This window comes from Physeter macrocephalus, chromosome 11 (assembly GCF_002837175.3).
Source record: "Physeter macrocephalus isolate SW-GA chromosome 11, ASM283717v5, whole genome shotgun sequence".
NCBI lineage: Eukaryota > Metazoa > Chordata > Mammalia > Artiodactyla > Physeteridae > Physeter > Physeter macrocephalus.
The window spans coordinates 8,383,158-8,388,796 of NC_041224.1; the positions used below are offsets into that span (position 1 = coordinate 8,383,158).

The 5,639-nt window shown below is 39.8% G+C and overlaps 1 protein-coding gene across 14 annotated transcripts in view; it reads right to left on the reverse strand.

Moving 5' to 3' along the window:
• The window catches only part of ARHGAP12 (Rho GTPase activating protein 12), a 120,982-nt gene that overhangs the window by 79,909 nt on the left and 35,434 nt on the right, over positions 1 to 5,639 (reverse strand). The gene's annotated exons all lie outside the window — the stretch shown is intronic.

A 5,639-nucleotide genomic window follows, 5' to 3' on the forward strand; every position in this document is an offset into this window, starting at 1 on the left:
GGCACGTGGGATCTTCCCGGACCGGGGCACGAACCCGTGTCCCCTGCATCGGCAGGCGGACTCTCAACCACTGTGCCACCAGGGAAGCCCCTAGAACTGTCTTTTTTTAAATAAAATTTTACTTTAGCAATAAAAGAAATACTACATAGCAACGAATATTTACTAAGCATATACTCTGCTTGAGGCACTTGACTCTCTCATGTCATTCATGTCCTCAGCACCCAGGAGTTTCATGATTCCTCCCTTCTCACAAGGGAGTTGCTGAACCAAGATTTAAAACTAGGTCTGTTAGATTGCAAAGTCCAGGCTATTACTCACTACCTATACTGTCCCTACCAAGTACAAGTAACAGTAATCTTATCTTACAGCTGTGTTTAATAAATACTCTTATTACCAGTGTAAAATATTTTCAAATTTAAGAACTGGAACATTCTCCCTTCCTAAAGTTACAAACAGAAAAACACTAATAAGAAATATTAAGTGCTACATTATTCCACTTTAATTTCATTTTGCCTATCTTCCAGTGAAAGATTTGCGAATACTGTTCTATAATTTCTAAATCATGCCTGTCACAGCAAAAGTAAGCAATAAATACTTACCTAAATAAATAATGCTCTCCAGGGCTTCCCTGGTGGCGCAGTGGTTGAGAATCCGCCTGCCGATGCAGGGGACACGGGTTCGTGCCCGGGTCCGGGAGGATCCCGCGTGCCGCGGGGCGGCTGGGCCCGTGAGCCATAGCCGCTGAGCCTGCGCGTCCGGAGCCTGTGCTCCGCAACGGGAGAGGCCACAACAGTGAGAGGCCCGCGTACCACACACACACACAAAAAATAATAATAATAATAATGCTCTGCTCTCCATGAGCACGGCAACCATTTGACGCAGTTCAGATTTCAAATATTACCTCCCACTCGTCCCCAGAAGTACATTCTCACTTACGCTCATCAGAACAAATGTTGTGACTTTTGGTTTGGTAAGTTCAGCTGCCTCACCATGACACTACCAAAATTCCAAGCTCAAAATGCTGCCAGCTCTCCAGCTAAGTTTGCAATGCAAAATAAAAGCAGGATGATTAACAGTGCGGAAGTGTGTTCCACTAGGAAACAGATTCCTTGATTCAATACCCGAAGTCACTGAGCACCTGTAAATATGGGACACTAGGTAATTTTAAGCGAAAAAAGAATTCTCAAGGTTCATTTCATGGTTCTTCAGCATGCTGAAATAACAAAAAAAATCACAATCACTTGGGAACTATAAAGTAACTGCCAAGACACACCCACCATTTTTTTCTTTTAAATGACCTTCACATACATTTCTGCCTACAAGTGCCACACCTGTCTGCTCTCCCAGAGCCAGGGAGGGGACACCCGCCCCAGCTCAACTGTTTTCCCAAAGAGACAGGGAGGCTGAACTCCTCCCACTGACAACCTTCCACTAGATTAGGTGCTTGGGTACTTATGAGATTCTAACTAACACCACTCTGGTCTTCATCTGTGAAGAAGCTATTAGACAAAAAGATAAAAAAGGCCACGGGACTTCCCTGGTGGCACCGTGGTTAAGAATCCGCCTGCCAATGCAGGGGACACGGGTTCGAGCTCTGGTCCAGGAAGATTCCCACATGCCGCGGAGCAACTAAGCCCATGCACCACCGAGCCTGCACTCTAGAGCCCACGAGCCACAACTACTGAGCCCGCTCTCTAGAGCCTGTGAGCCACAACTACTGAAGCCCGCGCGCCTAGAGCCCGTGCTCTGCAACAAGAAGCCACCGTAATGAGAAGCCCGCACACTGCAACAAAGAGTAGCCCCTGCTCGCTGCCACTAGAGAAAGTCCACGTGCAGCAATGAAGACCCAACGCCGCCAAAAAAATAAATAAATTTATATATTTTTTTAAAAAGAGATAAAGAAGGCCAGACATATGCTCTGGGCTCTCATTAAGAGGCCAAGAATGATAAGTAAAATTCAGAGGGTAGAGTCACCAAAATAAGTCCACATCCATAGGATTTTAAGTGAATGTCAGAATAATGAACACAGGGATAAAGAGATCACAGAGTAGGAGAAACAAGTGTTTTGGTTTAGATGTTTTTTTTTTTAATCAGACAAAAAGAAAAGTAAACATATACATTAAAAATAAATTAGAGTAACTAGAGCCTATCTAACCAAAACTGTTACCTGGAATTTTTCAACATTATCACTTTAGCAGAATTAGACAAGTGACACCTGACAGTACAATTATTTTTTTTTCCTCCAAAAGTAACACTGAGTATGTCCTGGAGACACTATGAACTAACAAATATACTACGTACTACACAGACAACTAATAGTAATAATAATGATGACTACAAACGTCTGATTCTTTGAAGGAAGGTTCAATCATCTTTCATACGCTTGTTTTACTACTGCTGGAGAGCAGAGTGAAATACACTAAACTATGAGCTCCTTAAAGGCAGAATCCAGACTAGACGTGGCATCTCTTCTAGCACATAGAAAACCTTTAATAGGTGGTGAATGAAACACAGATACTGGATATTCAATTAGGCAAAAATTTCTATCCCCCAGAAAAACTGATTGAGGTTTCAGTGCATTAAAAACTACATATTTATTTACTCCCTAAGACTCAAATTAATTATCTCCTTGCCTGAACTTGCTTCAAATTTTAGTTCAAAAGCCAAACAGATAAAAGAAGAGAAATGGTGTTAATTCATCTTATATGAAAGTACTGGAAAACAGTCCCAGCACTGATTGAGGCGTCTCTCACTCTGCCTAAGGAAGAACAGATTCAGAAGGCAGACTTCCCCCCGCCCCAGCCCCTTTGATAAGCTTTCCATTTTCTAACTTCAGCACAAAAAAATATTTAAAACAGTCTGACTACGGGAAATCTTCCTCTTTTCCATCCTTACTAGAGACACACGTCTTTCACTTCTTGTCATTTCTATTTTTGCACTGTCAAGGTTTTCAGATCTTGAAACTGAGTGTGTTCATGTTGTGCCCTCCTTGTGGGGATGGGACTTTATGTATACTATATATAATTTTTTATATAAGTATGAACAATTTCTAATGCAAGAAATTTCCAACATTTTAATATTACTATAGTTCATAACACTGCATATATGCTTACAACAAAAAAATTAAATTTAATTCTACGTATTGTTAAAAGACCACTGACTCTATGCCTACCAAATTAACTGATAATAGATTTTAACAAAGAATTCATCTCTCTAACTGAAATAGAGTTTAGCCAAAATGTCTCTGGCCAAATTTTAAAACATTTGACCAAAAAATGTTATCATCATCAAACCCTAAACCACTAACATATACCCTGAACCTATAAATAAAGGCATTAGATTCTAAGGAGAAGAATCTTGTGAGGCCTCAGTCAGATTCTCCTTTCCCTTAGCTAAATGCAGACCCTTTCAAAACCAAAACAGCATTCGCAAACTTTTTGATCCCAGAGCCACTTTACCCTCTAAAAATTACGTGGGATACAAAAGAGCTTTTGTTCCCGTTCAATATCATATCTATTGATATTTAGTATTAGAAGTTAAAACTAGGAAATTTTTAAATTATTCGTTAAATTTATTTTAAAATAATAAACCTGTTGCATGTTAACATGAATATGTATTTAGAAAAATGACAGCCTCCCCCAAAAACATCAGTGAGGAAAACAGCACTGTCTCGCAGTTTCAAATCTCCTCATTATCTGGATTCTCATGCCTGCTTCCACATTAAACCTCTTGCAATATGTTGTTCTGGCTGAAGCACATATAGAAAAAATGGTCTTATACAGACATGCAGACAATAAAAGGAGAATTATTTTAATAAGCTTTTCAGATAATTGTGGACATTCTTTAACATTCCTCCAAAACTCAATGAGTAGCGGTTTCTTTAAGATTGGTTGCAATGTGGAATCTAAAATCACATCAGTTAACGATTTGTACTTTGTCACATTAAAATCCATTCGTCTATCTTGCCTCTGAATGACTCTTGTATCCATCATGCACTGGTCATTTGAAAAATATTAATTCACTGAGTTAGGCTTATCTTATTTTCCAAATGTTGGAACATTTCACTACACAGTATCAAAAACAAAAAACAAATACAAAATCTTTAACATCACCACTGCTTTCATCAGGAAAGTCTCGAGACTGAAAAACTATAAGCTCACGGCGGCAGATACAAGTTTTCAAGATTCTAATTTTCACTTGAAAGCCTGATTTTTATCATTTGCAACAAAAATCAAATTTTTTTAAAGCAATGGCCTTACTTTGTTCATTTTTGAGAAAATGTCTAACAAATGCCCTGCTGTGAATAAGCAGTCTGTCAGTCATTCTTTCAAGTAAAATTGGTGTTCCATTAAAAAAGTAACTGGCTAAACTCACAACTCAATCAAACAAGGTTAGGGGACTTCCCTGGTGGTCCAGTGGTTAAGACTCCACGGTCCCAATGCAGGGGGCCTGCGTTCAAACCCTGGTCAGGGAACTAGATCCCACATGCATGCTGCAACTAAGAGTTCACATGCCACAACTAAGGAGCCTGTGAGCTGCAACTAAGGAGCCTAAGTACGGCAACTAAGGCGCCCACACCTGCCGCAACTAAGACTCAGAGCAACCAAATAAACAAATATTTTTTAAAAAAATCAAACAAGGTCAGAATTTTGATATAATTATTTTTAGTATTTTTAAAGGTATAAATACTCCCCTGACTTCATAAACTGAGAATATGCAATTGTTTCTTCAATGTAAAAAGAAAGTTATCCCTACCTGCCTTACAAAGCAGCTGTGAAGCAACCACATATGGAAGCATCTATTCTAGTGCCTGACACAGTAAAGATGCTCAACTAACCATGGTTAGTTCCTTCCATCATCCTGTCTCTCACTATAATATTAATATTAATGAATCCCCTCTAGTTCTTCATTTTTCTATTTCTCCTCTATAACCAAGTTGTCACTCACCTACCTTCCAACCACTTTTAAGTTACTGAATTCCTCTCTATGAGACAGAAAAACAGACAGGTAGTATTCAACCATAGGTTACGGAAAGAGGGCTTCAGAAGTCAAGCATCTTGTAGAAAGGCTCTGAGACACAAATTTCTCTGGTTTAGAAGTCTAGTCCTTTCCCTCTCCCTTTAATGTACCAAGTTACATTCATGACTCTCCAGAAATGTGAGCTCAAGTGTTGTTATAACACGCTTCAAAATAATTGTTGTGATAAAATTGTTCAAGGAGTCATCCTGAGTTTAAACCATCTGTCTGGCATTTACTGAAGCAATTGCTAAACATATTCTATGCATACAGATGAGATTTTTCTCAACAAAAATGCAAAAATGTTTCCACATCTGTTGTTTTTGTTGATATGTCACCTAGATTAGCAAATTCTTTCCTACGAAGAAAACAGGGTGAAAACACAGAACATTTTTAATGAACAATAAAAAGGAAACAAGCAAGCACAAAGGTATGAGACAAGTGACTGTCTTTTTTTTTTTTTTTTTTTTTTTTTGTGGTATGCGGGCCTCCCTCTGCTGCGGCCTCTCCCGCTGCGGAGCACAGGCTCCAAACGCGCAGGCCCAGAGGCCACGGCCCACGGGCCCAGCCGCTCCGCGGCACACGGGATCCTCCCAGACCGGGGCACGAACCCGGCTCCCCTG